Raw genomic sequence first — 16,985 nt, 5'->3', positions numbered from 1 at the left:
ATGTATTTATTCTGTAGTATGTATAGGCCCTGGAATAGTGCCTGGCACACATAACAGGTGCTCAGTAAACACTCCCTGAACAAATGAATTAATATGTAAGTAAAATTTAAGCAACGCAAAATACTAAACATTTTCAGTCCTTTCATAGAAAGCTTCTCCAGCCCAGACTATTGTTAAATATTGCCATTTGACAAATCACACAAGGAGAAACAAACCTAAGCCCCTTCTTGAGAAATCTTTTCAGTAATCAAAAGAATGCAACTTGAAACAATAATGGAATTTAATTTCTTACATATTAATTTAGCATAGTCAACTGCAAGCTATAAAATCAAGTCCTGGTGAAGATATAGAGGAAAAGTTGATAGACACACTGTGAATGACTGCAAATCAGTGCAGTTTTTCTGGAGGATGACAGCAACTGGTATGAAAAGCAATGGAAATGTTTAGGATTTTTGTACCTTATATTCTCCTTTGAAAGAGCTTACAACGTATTTAGCCAGCCAATAAACATTTATTCAAAGCCTACCATTTGTCATACTCCACGGTGAAACACAAGGGAAAAGTTGTGGCTGTCCACATTTATTAAATGTAGATCCTAATATTAAATGTGGATCCTAGAGCCTGTCTTGGGGATCATTCCAGGATGGGAGCAGGAGGGATCTGAAGTTGTGCTAATAGAAAACTCAAGTTGAAGGCCTGGGTCAACATCTAATTAGCGTGAGCCCTGGGCAAGTCATTTAATCTTTCTCAGACTCAAATTCCTGATTGGTAAAACTTGGACAGTAATAATTAGTATTCACAGGACTGTGGTGAGGATTTATCTGCAGCTTGTAGGAAAACAAATGATTATTGTTAAGCCACTACAAAAATGGCAACTGGCAGAAAGTGACATGACTAGATTGCTGGATTCCACTGTGATAAGGTCCATGCAGGTTGGCCTAGGCCACAAGATCTCCCTGTGTAAGTGGGAGTCAACCTACTGACACAAAACCAGTGGCTCCTCACTATTCCACACGAACAGTAGCCCACCATTCTTAGTGCCTAGTCATCCATTTTTAACACTCTCTTCCTGTTGCCCAATTTTGCTAAAATGATCCCAAGGAGTCAAATGAGTAGAGGATTTCCAGGTAAGACTGGTTGGTATAAGTATCTTTTCCAAAGAAGGAAGGAAGAAAGGAAGGGTCAGAGGAAAGAAAGGGAAGGAAAAATCTCAGGATCAAAAGACTTCAAAGACATTCATTCTAGATCAAGTCTTTAGCTAGCGCCTGAGGTTTCACTGTAACATTTCAATCAGACACTGCTTAGAGATCCCCAGTGATTAGAGATTTAATAACTCTAAAAAGAGCTTATTCCATTAAGAATCAAGAGGTTTCATGGAATTCTTGGAAAACTGTCTCCTCTACAGATAGCTAACTCAACAGCCATGAGTTCTGTTACCCTTATAAAGACACCAGGCAGAGGATGGGATCTCCTGGGCATATCGCTGGCACCAGGATTGTGGACTTTGCATGTGTCACCTGCTCAGAGTCCAGGGTTGCTCTTGTTTAAATGAGAATGGGTGACCTCTATTCTACCTCTGAAATGTCCCTCATATCCATTTCCTCAACCTTAATTCAGTTTTGCTTTATCTCTTGCCTGAGTTACAGTAAATCTCACTCTCTTCACTACCCTCCCCTCCAATACAACCAGTTATTTTCCTAAAGCGCAGATCCAGTCACCCCACTTCCCTCCTTGGTGCTTTTTTCACAGTGTGGTCCCAACTTCTCAATGAAGCAATCAAGGCCTTTACCAATGTAAGCCCCACACTCGTCTCCAAGACCTCTCTACTGGCAGTCATACCCATTGACTCCAACTTCCCAAAGCACCAGGCACTTTCTCGCCTGTGTGTCTCTGTCCATGGTATTTCCCTTGCTTAATTACCTTCTCCTCTGGTCCACCCAGCAAGTTCCCACTTATCCTTCAAGGCCCACTCAGATGACAGTGTTTTCATATGTGAAGTTTCCCCCAGGGCCCTAGAGGTAGTAACTATTCAATTAAAGCCACCAGATCCTTCTGCACATACTTTCACATACTGTATTGATTTAAATGACCTCCCTGAGGCAGGGATCACATCTCCTAAACCCAGACCAGATTTACAACCCAGACAGTCAGTCATTCACAAGTACCCATGGTACAAGATGTTGCATAAATAAACATAGGACTGTGTCAAATAGATGGACAAATGTATCTTTAGGGTTCCGTCCAGCTGCCATTACTGGAACCCTATTCTCAAATAAAGCTGCTAGGCTGTGGCCAAGAAGTAAGATTTCCAGGTTGGAAATAACCAGACTACTGAAAAGCTGACCACACTTTCACCTCATTCTAAGAAAAGGTGCTGCTTGCCCTCTGGGTCACGGCAGAGTTTGCCTTTCCCATGAGTCAGGGTAAACCCTGCCCTCAGGGTGGCAACTCCCTACTGCAGTTCCTAAAAATGATTCCTTTTCATAGCAAACAAGACAGAGGCTCCAGGTGCCAAGGAAGGTTTTTGTTTGTTTGTTTGTTTGTTTTTCTTCTTCCTGGGAACCAAACAAGAACCATATTCAGTAGAAATTCATTAGGAAGAGCAAATATAGATTATTCTATGACCTCTTGGCACAGAATTTAGTACTACACTGGGCTATCACAGTTCAGTTATAGTTGGAGATCTTTATCAAAATGGGCCACTGGATATAAAATAATAAGATTCAAAAACCCTGCTGAAGTACACACATGGACAGAGATGCAATCTTATTTCTTAACTCTTAGTAGCCAGAGCAATTTTGGCTGCCCCATCACATCTTGGACTAAGCTTTCCTGTCCTTCAATGCCTAACCCAAGGCCCAGCATTTCTAACAAGCTTCTGTGCATGGAGTAGACTCACCCATTCCATAAGCCTTTCATTTATACCACTCTCATGGCACTTGCTTATATTTTACACAGGTATTAACACATTTTTATCAAATCTCATAAACTCTAAGTGCCTACAATCTAGAATCCCCTTCAAACATACTCATAAAGTTTATCTTTATGAATGTAGTTCATTGAACAAACATTTCTTGAGTACCTAACATCTCCTCTAACAAACACACTATATGGGTGTTGAGTCCTTACCTTAGGCCTGGCCTTATGTATATTATTTACACTACCTCACTCAAAACTCACCTACAAGTACGGTGACCATATCACTTATCCTCTAAATCAGAACAGCTCTGAGAGTAAAAGGGGATACTATTAATACTACACCAGGACACAAGCATAAGCCAGAGCTGTCCCGGAAAAGCCAGAAAGAACAGCCCCTCCACCTCTTACACAAGTACAGCTGCTACAGTCATTTTTACAGACAAGGAGACGGAGGCTAATATTGAGGACAGGAATCTCCTAACATCCAAAACATGATCTCCTTAAAATGCCCTGGAACTCACACAACATTTGCCCACGGCCACCTTCTCCTAATGGGGAAGGTCCTCTACCTCCTGAAGCCCTCTGTCACATAACAGCTGAGCTGCTGGCCGATGGCCTAGTGACTAAGGAATGCTGGCAATGGCTATGGTAGAAAAGGTGCTCATAGAAAGAAGGGAGGAGGAAGGAGGCCAAAGCTCATTTCTTAAAGGTCACTTAAAATAGCCCTGCCCTGTTCCGGTCCTTTGCTTAGGTGCCCACACAAGGTTTTCACGAAGGCCTGAGACCCCCCCCTCAGCACCAGTTTTCCATTTGAAGTACAGGGGGCTTGCTTTGATATGAGGCCATAACACAAGCAATTGCTCCAGTAGAAGTCAACCCTGCAGGACTGAAAAACACAACACAAACAAAACCCAAGAGAGAGTAGGATGGTCATAGTGGAAGAAGGGACGCTGCACAGCCATTCACTGGTGACAAGAAACGCCTGTGACGTAAGTGGCACTCATCTCACTTTGCAGAGTGCACTGCTCTCAACAGCAGTGCCCATTAATAAGAGGTCTAAAAATTAGTAGGTTGACAAACCAAATCGTGCCTGTGACTAACCCAGAGAGCACAGCTAGGATTTGAACTTGGTCCTGTCAGGGTCTGAATCCCACAATATCCACCAGAAGGGTAAGGTGCCATCCCTGTGTGACAGGCACCACACTAGGCACCAGGAGTTACCACAGTACACACTACGTTACCTTTTTATAAAGCACTGTCATGCGTATTTCTCTGGTTTTCACAAATGCACTGTGATGTATCATATGATCTCTGTTTGAAGGTAACTGAGGCTCAGGAACATTCCGAAATTTGCTCAAGATCATGGGGCTAGTGGGGGGCTCAACCATAGGTCTTCATTCTTCCTATACTGAAAACCATTGGCGATGGTGCTGCCAAAATGATAGCAGGGTAAACGCCAGGTCCTCAGGAATCTGGAGTCTCCAAACTTATTCTCAGTTGGCTTCCAAAGTCACAGACACAGGGAGCTAATGCTACTAATTAGCAGACAATGAAATAATAACAATGGTTGTATAGGGTTTGCTAAGGGCTCTCTTGTCAATTTCTCATGCTCACTTACAGAAGTTAGGGAGCAGGACAGGAGCTTTTGAGAGGGAGTCTGATTCTCACTCTGTCACTCAAGGCCAAGCACTCCGTGGGAAGGTTCCTTCATCCCTGAATCCTTGCCTGCACTCTGAGAGGCAGGACTGGTCCTGCTGACCCATCTCTTGGATTGCGGGTGGAAGCTGAATCATAAAAACGATTGTAAAATGTATTTGCCACATAAAAGTGCTACTAAGGCTATGAAATACTAATGGGTTCTGCGAGATGGGTTGTGATTGGCAGGTTTAAGAGGGAAGGGAAAAAAAACAGGAGGAGCAGATCGAATACTGGCAGCCTGAAAACCTTCAGGCAAGCAAAAATAAGTAAAAATAAAAGGGGAGTGCCGGGGTGGGGGTGGGCTGTCACAAGCACGGAACCTGGGAGATATCAGGGGGTCAGAAGCTTGGTTCTTGCAAACAAGCCACAGGCATAAATGCCAGTAAAAGAAATAAATCCACAAACCCCACACAAACTCAAACTGAACCATCTTAATCACTTTGTTTTCAAAGTGCAAAGTACAAGGTTCAAGCCTAGTAACAATGATCTCTAAGTTATATCCCCTCCCAAATTCTCTTAAGCAAAGTCCCTGGGGGTGGGGGCGGGTGGAGAAGGAATGTGTCAGGCCCTGCTCAGCAGAAACAGAATCAAAAACACCTTTGAAGGAAAGCTGGCCACAGCCCAATTGCAGTTCAGCTGACAGGGGTGTGACAGAGCAAGTCTGCCCCTTTCCAGGGGGGCTCAGTTTCCTCTCCAGGGCAATGAGGAAGCAGGTCATTCTGGGCACCAAGGCCCCAGCCCACACTTCTAAGAACTGGCTGCGAGCTTGCAGGTTCTCCTACTGCCTACAAGCTTTGGTCACATAAAACAGTCTTTCCAGCCAAGGCTGATAAGCCAGCAAATAATTAGAAGGACAAGAGTAAGAACTAAGCTGCCTAATGGGATTCTAATAGCAAACAGCTTCCGGAACCCATTTTTCCCTCTCTGCTCGGCTGGCTTGGTACAGGCCCAGCATCTCCTGCCCTGGAATATTTCAGCAGCCTCCTAAGCAGGTCCCTGCCACCAGAGCTCTCTGAAGCGCAGATGCAACAAAGCCCTCCTTTGCTGGGAAAGTAAGAGTAGCCCTCCAGCCCTCCCCAAATGGCTGCCCTCATCCTTAGCTATCCTAGCAGCCTTTTAACCCCCAGGGCCATCTTTCACAGTGATTGCCACACGCAGAATAGAACAACACCCTTCTATTCTGCAAGCACCCTTAGGCTTCAGGCTTATGCACGTATATCAAGGTATCTATGCCAGGAAAGCTCTTCCACCCCATCAATCATATGAAGCCCACCCCTCTCTTCAAAACCCAAGCCAAACTTTTCCATGAGTATCCATCTGCTCTCCAGGTCACTGGTCACTCCATTCTTAGTGCTCCCATTGGCCCTTTGTTTATCATTCTAATAAGGCCTTATCAAATGCTGTGTTCATCTCTCTCCTATGCTGGAATCAAAATCCTTGAAAACAGACTGCTGTCTTCATAAGCCAGTATCCAGCATTTCTGTCTAGCATATGGAAATTACTCAGTACACATGTGCTGAACCAAATACAAGAGGGAGTAAGGGGGAGAAGGGCTATCACAAGCAAGGAACCTGGGAGATATCAAGGAATCAGAAGCCTGGTTCTTGCAAACAAGCCACAGGCATAAATGGCAGTTAAAAAAATAAATCCACAAACCACACACAAACTCAAACTAAACCAGTGTAATCACTTTGTTTTAAAGTGCAAAGCACAAGGTTCAAACTTAGTAATAATGATCCCTAAATTAATACCCCCTCCCCAATTCTTCTAAGCAAAGCCCTTGGGGCAGGGGGCAGATGGAGAAGACGTTGTAGTAGATGTGATAGTACACGTATGTGGGCTAGAGGGGGCAAGGAGTCCAGAAATGTCTTCCTGGCACAAAACGGGTTGGGCTTCGAACTTCATGGATCATAGGTTTACAACAGACAGAGACAATGGACAGGCCAGGAATTCCAGAAAAAGAAAACAGCATAGGCAAAGGCACAGACAAGAAAACAGAGGAACGTTCTAAAACAACAGAACACCCTGTGTGAGAGAAAAGTCAAATTCAATTGTGATTACTCTCAGAATAGCTAGTTTGACCCTGACAGTGGGGCTGTCCAATGCCTCCTGCGGCAGGTACAGCATAGGTTATCCTCAGTGGAGTCCTGCGCCCACAGGCCCAAGCTCCTGGATCAGTAAAAAGAGTCCCTTCCCCCAACACTGTCATCTGTAGTTACAGATGAACGTAATCCCTTCCTTCATCCAGAGTGCCTTCCATGAGCCAGGCGCTCCTCTGGGCACTAGGAGAACGACCCCTGACAAAGGTATTCTTGTGACCCCCCTGAAGCGTATTTTAAAGTGGAGGGGCGACAAAGGCAAGCTAACATATGATGGGGGACCCCCCAAAAAAAGAATAATCTTTTCGGGGGGTGGGCCCCTTTGTAGTACAGGCTTCCCCTGCTAGGTTAGTGTTCTAAGAACCCATCCGAAACATTGTATCAGCTGGCATTGTTATGAGAGGCTGCATTTGACTTCAGTGAATTTTTTTAAAACTCTTTAAATGCATTTGTCCATTTCATAGTGGATAATTTACAAGCACACCTGCCCACACCCAGCTAAGGGTGCAGCAGTTTTTGAGGAAAAAAGGCAGGACCCCCGTGCTGCCCCCACCCCATTCACCTGATCTTGCCCTGAGTGACTTTGTTTTCTTTCTTTTTGTTTTCCCCCAGATGAAAAAAGTCCTCAAAGGGAAACGTTCATCCAATGTAGAACAGGCAGAACAAACAAAAAAAGGCAGACACTAAAAGGCATCAAAACCTACAAGTTAAAAAACTGTTTTGAGCAATGGAAAAAAAGTCTCGATAGGTGTATTGCATCAAATGGAGAGTGCTTTGAAAGTGACTAAAGTTTAAACATGTAAGAATAAATACACAATTTTTTATAAATAAATTCCAGGTTTTTTTGGGGGGGGGGTCCCCCGTTGTATAAGGTGATCAAGTGGTGATTTGTGCTAATATTGTTTCAGTTCATTCATTTCACAAAAAGTTACTGTACATCTTCAGGGTACCAGAGATGATAGGAATTCAAAGATGAGAAAACCAAGGTCTTATTTACTTTGCTGAATGCCATTCCTGAGGTCTCTCCCATGAAAATGCCTGCATCAGACATGGAAATAAAGAATGGTGACCAGAGGGGAGGGGAGAGGTGTTGGGGGAAAGAAGGGTAAGGGTCAAATCAAGGAACAAGTGTAAAGGACCCAGGGACAAAAACAAGGGGCGGGGGTGTGGGGGGACTGAATGTGGGAGCTAGGGAGTGGGTAGGGCAGGGGAGAGTAATGGGGGAAAAATAAGGACAACTGTAACTGAAGAATAAAAAAAAAAATCAGTGAATCATTAATATGCAAAAGAGTCCCCTGAGGTGGGAAGGCCACAGGAATCTTTCGAGTCCTGAGCGGGCCAAGGCCTTCATGGGAGGAGTCTGCATGACCCAGGGAGGGCAGGAGCCAACAAGAGCTATTCGGCTCAACTCCAGAGGTCACCTAGCATTTTCCCAGGAACCATACAGCAAGGGCAACGACTAAGATCAAGACCCTCCATCAAAACCTTACCACCTAAGCACTAGGGATGTGATGTACAACATGGTGACCACAATTAACACTCTTCTATGACACACATGAGTGAAACCTGAATTCTCATTACAAACAAAATTTTTTTCTTGTTTTGTTTTTTATTTACTCTGTACATGAGATGATGAATGTTCACTAAACTTACAGTGATAATCACTTCATGATATATGGAAGTCAAACCATTTTGCTGTACACCTTAAACTTCTACAATGATATATGTCAATTACATCTCAATAAAACTGGGGGGAAATCCTTACCACCACAGAGGACTGGAAAGGGGGTAATGTTGTGGGGGCAGAGAAGTGCAGATGGTTTGCCAGAGAGGTTCTGGTTTTTCCAGTTAGGTCTGGGAAGAGAAGACACACAAAGGATAGAGGGAATGGTAGGTAGTATCTTAAGAGAGGGAATGGTGGAGCGCCAGTGCGGAATTGAGCTGGCGGCTCACCAACGTAAACCCTCAGTCCTGATCCTGCCAGGCAGGGCCCAATGAATGTATACTGAATTAAATGCCAAGGAAGAACACTGATAATCAGTGTTGGTTTGAACTTTTTCTTCTGTAGGCACATAAAAGAGTGGTGATAAGGCCATAGATCAGGCAAAGGTTAGAAACTGGGCCATGTCGCTTAGCAGTGCTGTAAACTTATTGAACCACACTCATCATCCCATCTACAAAATGAAGCTGATAATCATAAAACCAACTTTAATAAATCAATATGAGAATCACATAAGCATATGTCAAGTACTCCAAACATTTTCAAAGTTACATTATTATTACTATTATGATTAAGAAAGAATACTAGGAATATTAACATTTTCTGGCCTCAGTTCCGTGGTTCAGCATGAATCCCATTAACCCTCTGGCTACCCACTCACTCTATTTCTAGAGAGTCAGAAGACACGACGGCCTCAAGGATACAGCTGTATCCCCTCTCATTTCTGTGACCTGCATCAGGAACGCACTGGCCATCTCCCCCATGCCTCCAGACGACCTAGAGCCTGGACCCACAACACACTTCCATTCAGTCTCATACACACCTTCAAGCTTCAGGCCCTGGATTCCCACCCAGACAGACAGCAACCTCCTGCATACAGCACAACTTTACCTCCTCTTCGTCACATCGGTTTCTTCCAGCAAGGCACAGCCTTCCAAGCCCTTTTCCAAGAAAAGTCCCCACCCACCAATGCATACACAGACCTAAAATGCCTAATTACCGCCCAAGGTCAAAGTCTCAGGTTCATTCAACCAATTACTTAAGTGTGTTACTATGCTTCCTGCATTACTATCCAAATACCTATTCCCAGAGATGGTTTCAGAGCTCTTGCCCAGGCTTGTGCTGTGAATCTCTAGAGAACCATTTAATGGCCCCTCTGGCCTACAAGATAAATTTAAATCTACTTAGCAAAAAATAAAAGTCCTCCCCTTTCTTCAATTCCCACAGCACCCTTCATGCTAGCCATTCAAAATACAGCTTCAAGAGTAAACATTCTAACTTTCCCTATTTGCCTCACAGATTGACTATTGCTTGTCCTTCTTCCACTTGGACAACTCTTAGCCTGCCCCCAAGATTCTCTTCCGACACCACTCCCTCTGTGCTGGCTTCCCTGAAATCAACCCTCCTCAGGTCAGAGCAGCCAAAACATACCCGGAGGACAGTGTGCGCAGGCGCAAGGACTAGTGCTCCTCAAGGAAAAGGGACCCGGTCCTCATCTTTGTACTCCAAGGGTCTGCCAGTTCTTGGTTCACAGTAGGTGGGCTCCAGAACTTATGTGCTTCCTACACCACTCTTCTTTCTGTGTAAAAATAGCCATGTGTTCCATCCTCTGGATTCACCTTATCACCTGGCATCTCCGAGAGCCCTGTCTATTTTCCATTAAATACAGCAAATTTCTGGGCTAAGGGGGCTTCCCTGTCCCTGGAAGTTACACTCTGCCCTTGGTCAAAAACCGGTCATCATTCCAGCATCTTAAACCGTAGTTCTGAAATCAAATCCAACTTGACTTTTCCCGGGTTCCCCATTAACCCATGCGAGTTCCAGAACAAGATAAAGTCACATATTAACACCAAGGGTCACAGTTCTGGGTTTGTAATTTTGAGCACATTTCTAATTAGCCGAGTAACCGTGGGCAAGAGTAACAATGGAGATGAAAGTATCTCCAGGCCCAATTCTCAGGGGATTCTTGAGAATCAAATGGAAAACCTGATGAGAAAGTGTTTTCTGAAGTGCAAAGCATTGTACATTCATACAGGGTATGATTAACAAATTCTATCAACTCTAAACCACTGACTGTAAGATGTACCATCATCAACTTAGAATGAAAAATTGCTCAACTATGACACATCTGTGATTATAAGACAGCCCAATTTCAGTGATATCAAAATTTTAAAAAGTGTGTCTTAGAACTGATAATATAAATGTATTTGTCTCCAAAATACAGGAACATGCTTTAAAATCTTCATATTTGCCAAGGGCACATAATAGGTAATAATATATGACCAGTAAATGAGTGAACACCCAATGATAATATTCATAGGCCAAATTACTGCCTCTCTCACTAGAAATGAGCAGCGGGAGGCTTCCCAATGCCAGTCTCTCCCCTCTCAGTCATGTCCCAGCCTGCTCAAAGCACTCAAGTGAAGACCTCAGGTCATATCCAGACTCCCAAGCCTGACATTTTTAAGGCCCTTCATAATCAAGCCTCTTTTCCCACCAACCACTGGCTGAAACTGTCTATCTCCCCCAAAGCAATGACCTCTCCGCCAGAAGACACCACCTCAAGGGTCCTAATCAGTCCTAGCCATAGCAACCAGCTTAGCAGCTCAGCCGCTCCTCCCTCTACCCATCCCCAAAGCCAACTCTTGGCTAGCCAGCTGCTTACAGGGAGGATGACCCTGGGGAACTGCCTGACCCAAAGGTCCCAGGCCTACACCCCTACCATTCAGACAGCTACCCCCAACTACTTATCTCCCATCTAGAGCCTCTATCCCAGAATGTAAAGGCCTGGGCAATGGAGTTGAGGGAATGTTTTATGAAGATTAAATGCAAGACACACATTCATCCTTTTAACAGCCCTCAATGCTGGCAGGAACCCTGGAGGAAGAAATGCTGGTCATGGGGTAGAGTGAACCCTATTGGAAATTCTGGCCCCCTACTATCCACCATTATTTGCTGTAGCACCCACCTTCTCTGGGCCTTTATTTTTGTTTCCCTGTCTGTAAGAGTGCGGGAGAGTGAGGATGTGAGGTAGTGGGAGGGTGTTAGTTGCTTCCCTTCCCTCCACTTAAAGGCACAAGATACGGAAGAGGTAAGCCATTAAGTCACAAATACCATAGTGAGAATAAGTTTTATTAGGAGGCAAGTGATTTAGAAATGGGGTAGAGGTGGAAAGAGAATTGGAAAGAAAAATAAGTCTGGTATTAGGAAAGTAACTGAGAGATGACCCTATATGTTTGCATTGTGTGTTGAAGGCTGAGTGCGTCCCTGGCAAGGGAAGGGAAGGAAGCCAGAGAGATCTTTCCGGTCCCCCTGGCATCAAAAAGTCCCAAAGACACTGCTCAGTCAGAGTACTTAGGAACAATTCCACTGATTATCTCATCTCATATATGCCCTCTCTCCAACCCCAGGCCCTCAACACAGTAACATTTACAGTTTCATCTCCACTCTCCACATTTAGGATTCTCTGGTCTATAGTACCACCTCACCCCCTCAACACCCCTCACCCCCGCACAGATGGCCTCCCTCCATGACCCTGGCTGGCTGCAGAAAACTCCCATCCTTCAAAAAGCCCTGATCAAGCGCGGACTCCCTCCAAAAGGCTATCTCTGTTCCTTCTCCAGAGACCAGGAAATCAAACTCTTTTTCCTGAGCCCATTAAAACGTTATCCCGCCTTTTCCCAAGCACGCAGCACTTTCAATCTTGGGGCAGGTTTGGCTCCTCCGTAGTCTGAGAGCTCCCTGAGGGCAGGAACTGGGCCTTACCTGCCTCTCTGACCCAATAACCCAGCACAGCACCTGGCATACAGTGGGAGCTGGAGAAATGCTTGGAGAAAGGAAATTAGAAATATAGAGTCATTTATTTTAATTACAACTAGACTGACTTCGAGAGCGGCCCTCTTTCTCTCTGGACCTCAGTTGTCCCAACTGTAAAATGGGGGACTTGGATGGCTAGGTTCCTAGGCCCCTTCCACAGTGACAACTGGGATTCCGCGAAAGCTCCAAGCAGCTGGGCGTGGCCCCGCCCCCTGGGGGACCCAGAAAGAGCCCAGGCAGGGGGCAAGCAGAGAAAGCCTCCAACCCCGCCCAGCCCGCGGTCTGAGCTTCCCGAAAAACTCGGGGTCTCCCTTCCACGGCGTGCACCCCGTGACTGCGCCGCGGCCGGCACTTCCGCACCGCGGGCCCTTCGGCCCAGGCAGGGCGCGCACTCCACACCCTGTGCTCACGCTCCTGCCACCCCAGAGGCGCTCGCGCCCGGGGAGGTTGGGGGTTCCCGAAGCACTCGCGGGCGGAGGGTGGGGGGAAGGAAGGAGGATTTGCAACAATACCTCTGGGAGGAGGCAGCCGGGGCAGCGGCGGCGGCGGCGGCTGCTGGAGGCGGAGGCAAAGGCGTAGGAGGAGGTGCCCGGGCACTCCCCCTCCCATTGTCCCTAGCCCCGGACAGGCCCGACCCCGCGCCCCGCACCGTGCCCCGTGCCCCGGGCCGTGCAACCAGCCCTTACCTTGCAGCACCCGGCTCTCCCCCTGCTCGCTAAAGCTACTTATCCCGGGAAAGCTCGTGCGGGGCCCGGGAGCGAACCCACAGACAAAAAGTGAAACTTCGGCAAGGCTGGAGCGGCTGCTGGTTGGTGCCTTTCCCCCTCCTTCCTCCCCACCGTCCCCACCCCCTCCCCTCGGTCTCCCGTGCGGTGCCCTGAGAGCTGGAGGCTGACGTCAGGGGCCTGAATTCCTGACTTTGCCTGCACGCATTTGTCCATGTAAGGTATGGGAAGGCGGGTGCCCGCGGAGCCGCCGCGACGCTCGCCTGGTGGGGGAGGGGGCGCCCGCGGCCGGCAGTGGCTTTGCCGAAAGGTGGGCTTACTACGGACATTTTATTTCCTGGGAAGAAGAGGAGGGGATGGAGGGAGCTTTCGAAGGAGGAAGAGAAAGAGGGAGGTGTGGAGGATTTGCCTACACTGGAGGAAGAGGAAGGAGACGTAGAAGGAGGAAGCTGTCGAGTCGAGGGGCTGTTTAAGAAATGGGAGAACCTGCATCTGCTCTTAAAGGCGCCAAGTTAGGGCTCTGAGTCCGAGCAGCAGGGATCCTGCGCTGGAAACGCCTCGCTCCTGAGCCTCTCTCTGTATTCGCAGCAGGGCTCACAGCGTTCTGCATGTCGGAGCTGGCAAAGACCAACTTCCAACCCGCCCACTTCACACAGGAGAAAAGTGAAGGTCTCCGAAGAGAAATGACTTGTACAGGGTCGCACACGACACGGTCCCGGGCGTGGGACCTGGATACTCAGACTCCCAATCCGAGTTCCTGTCGCCAGGCAGGGCCTTGCCTCCCTTCTCCCGGAGCAGTGAACCAGGTCAGATGCCAGCGGCCCACGCAGACCACCCAGTGAAGAGATTTCGAACTTCCTTTGGCCCAGAGTCACTTCCTGGAAGGTCTAATTGATAACCCTGAACAGAAAACTCGTCAATTGCTTCAAGGTTACTTCCTTTGCCCTATGCTCAAATAAAGGAATCCCTGGAGTTAAACGTTTATTTCACAGCCTGGTCCTGAAGTCTAGAAACCTTAATCTGTGCTTATAGACTACAAAACGAAATCAGCGAACTGGGTGAACTAGTTTGAATAAAAGCAAGCGCATTCTTGGAAAGTTGCACTTGGATTTTTTTCCTCTGTCATTTGTAAATGTGAGCAATCATGAAAACCACCACCATTTACTATGTCGAGGCAATTTCATGTGCAGTAGCCATTGCCTGGAAGGTGTTCCAAGGGTGGGGACTTTATTTCCTTGTGTTTCTATCCTATTGATTTCTACAATAATAATCCCTCACTTTAGCCCATTATTAAAGTGCTTTCTCATTGTTCATTGGACGAAGTATAGTCATTTTTATATTTGAGGAAAAAAGGTAAAGTAACTTGCTTAACACAAAAGCACCTGAACTCACTTCCATGCGTACAAGTCACCTGAATAATCCCATGATTCCAGGCAACCAGGAGGCCCTGACCCCCAGCAGGACTTAACCGTATATAATGCGCTCCTGTGTATAATGCGCTCCTGTGTATAATGCGCAACCATGTTTTTGGCCCAAACTTTCAGGAAAGAAGTCATTTTAGTTCAATTTTTATATATATGTAAAACTGATTATCACATTCCAGGGTATTATTTTGCCTACTGATACCTTTATTGCTTTCCAGAGTTACACTTTTAATGCGTAAGCATAAATAAAAAACTTAAAAACATTTATAAAGATAGAATTAGGACTACCCTGTGTAATGTGCATCCTTGTTTTCCCCTCAAAAATTTGGGCAAAAAGGTGCGTATTATACATGGCAAAATACAGTAATTCCCATTCATGAACATTGAGAGTACACTGTGAATTACCTTTTCATAAAACTTTGAAAATCCTGGTTCTTCTGGGATTTGGTGGGATTTTTTTGAACAAGAATTAAATAAATGTAGAAAAATATATTATTGCACATAACATTTATTTAACACCTTCCGTGTGCAAGGTCTTTGAATTTCTGGGTTCAAATTCTTTAATCTCTCTTCCTCTCAAATTCTCATTTACACATAGAAAAATAGGAAGATAGTAGCAGAGAAATGCAGTCAAGAGTACCTACTCCATGCAATAATGAAATATTTTCCTCTTTGCAACTAACAGCCTGAAATAAGGAAAAAATGAATTCATAAAAGAAGTTTTCTTGTGGGGCTTTAAAAGGATCAGATCCTATCCCAACACAGTTCATTTACTCTATCTTCAACATTTTAGCAAACATGTTCTGAGGGCTGCAACACCTGATACCACACAAAGTAAGAATGGATTCACCCAATCCTCAACAGACATAAAAGGACTTGACCAGCATTTCTTTTTCTTTCTCCCATTAACCCACTTATAAAGAATAATAGGGTTCTAATGAGGATTAATAAGATTTAATAAGGTATAATTAGAGTCATTCATTTCCTCCATCATACACATTATAAGAGCGCTGTGTTGGATTCAGAAATGCTACTAATTATGTTGAAACTGTTATATGGCTGTGTTGGGGAAGATCACTGTGTTTCTCCTCCTAAAATATTTATGAATTGCTCAGGTTAGCATAAGCATTATATAAAGTTAATCACAAAAGATGATTTCAACTCACGAGGCACCAGGAGTATAAGAGGTAAAATAAATGGAGTACTTGGCAAACTGCATGCAGTGTTGTCACCAGTGCAAACTCAGATCAAAAGCCTCATTGTCATTTGCTGATCTGGTTTCGTTTGTATTCTCACTTTTCTCAACATCCCTGTTAAAACCTGTGTGCAGAGAGTTCGGACAGAAAAGAACGGTGCGTGAATCTGCAGACTCGATGCTAGAGAAATACAGATTTACAAATTCAGAGACTAAAAGAAGCACAGAATTTCAGGTGGGGCAGAGGTCATGTGATCCGAGGGTTGCACACAGGTGGCCTACGGAAGCACTCTGATTGGTCCAGTCATGGCATAGAAAACTTTGAGGAAGACCTGGCTGTGGTCCTACCATTTCCTTGCATGCATTATGGTCCCTTACTCAGAGGCCTTTTTATGTCATGTCAGTCTTGTCTTTGTGCTTATGATATGCCAGGCAATATTCTAATGATTTTTCATAGCTTTTCATTGAACGCTCACAAAGCCCTTCTGAGGTTGGCATTACCATTTTCTCTGTTTTGCCCATGAGTAAGTAAAGCCCAGAAAGATTAAGTACCTTGTTCTTAAGACAGAGCCAGTACATGGATAAGCTGAGATTCCCCCTGAACCCAGGCAGCCTGGCACTTGACTCTCTCATTGCCAAGCGACCATCTGGTCTCAGCTGGAATACCCCAGCATGCAGAACTCATAATCTCCAACAGGTGACCAAAAGGAAAAAATATGAAGAGGCTACCAGAGAAATAATAAGGACAGAAGGGGCATGGAACATAAACACCAGCCTGATGTTGCCTCTCCACAGCCTCACGCACATCAGGCCAAACTCCCTATTGTGGTTTGCACAGCTTTTCAGACATTTCTGCCGGTCCTTCACAAGCACTCATCCTGCAGCCAATTGAAGCTCTAGCTGTTCTTAAACACATCTCACCTGTTCATGCTTATCTGCCTTACACGGGTTCTTCTTTCTTCCAGGAACTCTCTCCCTTCTCCTTCCGCCTAGGAACTCTTACCTAATCTCTTCAGACTCCCCTTAAATATGCTCCTTTGCGAGGCCTTCTAGCCCCTACCACCACCTCCAGTGGACACGATACCCTTGCAGAGTGTTCCCATTATACTGCTTACCTCAATCCATGACTCTGAATCGTGTCATTGACTTTTTCTTCTACTGAACTGAGAATCAAATTCATCTGAGTTCTTAACACAGTGAATGCTTGCCTTGATCATTATAGGCGTTGAACTGTTTTCCCTTCTTTTCCTCCTTCTTTTTCTTCCTCCTCCTCCTCCCTCTCTTCTTCCATGGTCTTCTCCTCCTTCCCCTTCTCTTACTCCTCCTCCCCTTTCCTCCCTCTTCTCCTCCTCCTCTTTCCCCTTCTCTTACTCCTCCTCCCCTTTCCTC

At 45.6% G+C, this 16,985-nt stretch overlaps 1 protein-coding gene across 5 annotated transcripts in view; it reads right to left on the bottom strand.

The window, feature by feature from the left end:
• Window positions 1-13,002, bottom strand: part of LPP (LIM domain containing preferred translocation partner in lipoma) — a 618,933-nt gene extending 605,931 nt beyond the window's left edge. For 3 of the 5 annotated variants that reach the window (XM_054585111.1, XM_054585106.1, XM_054585114.1), the window contains exon 1: window positions 12,939-13,002. The gene's annotated coding sequence lies outside the window, so the exon portion shown is untranslated. Of the gene's footprint in view, window positions 1-12,764; window positions 12,822-12,938 lie in introns of those variants that run through there. The other 2 variants (XM_054585112.1, XM_054585107.1) reach the window with 2 other exon arrangements.
• Between the last annotated feature and the right edge of the window lie 3,983 nt (window positions 13,003-16,985).

The sequence above is a fragment of the Pteronotus mesoamericanus genome, unplaced genomic scaffold, assembly GCF_021234165.1.
Source record: "Pteronotus mesoamericanus isolate MK-2021 breed Mesoamerican mustached bat unplaced genomic scaffold, CSHL_Meso_final contig_82, whole genome shotgun sequence".
Taxonomy (NCBI): Eukaryota; Metazoa; Chordata; class Mammalia; order Chiroptera; family Mormoopidae; genus Pteronotus; species Pteronotus mesoamericanus.
This window is presented reverse-complemented; position numbering and strand designations above follow the sequence as displayed.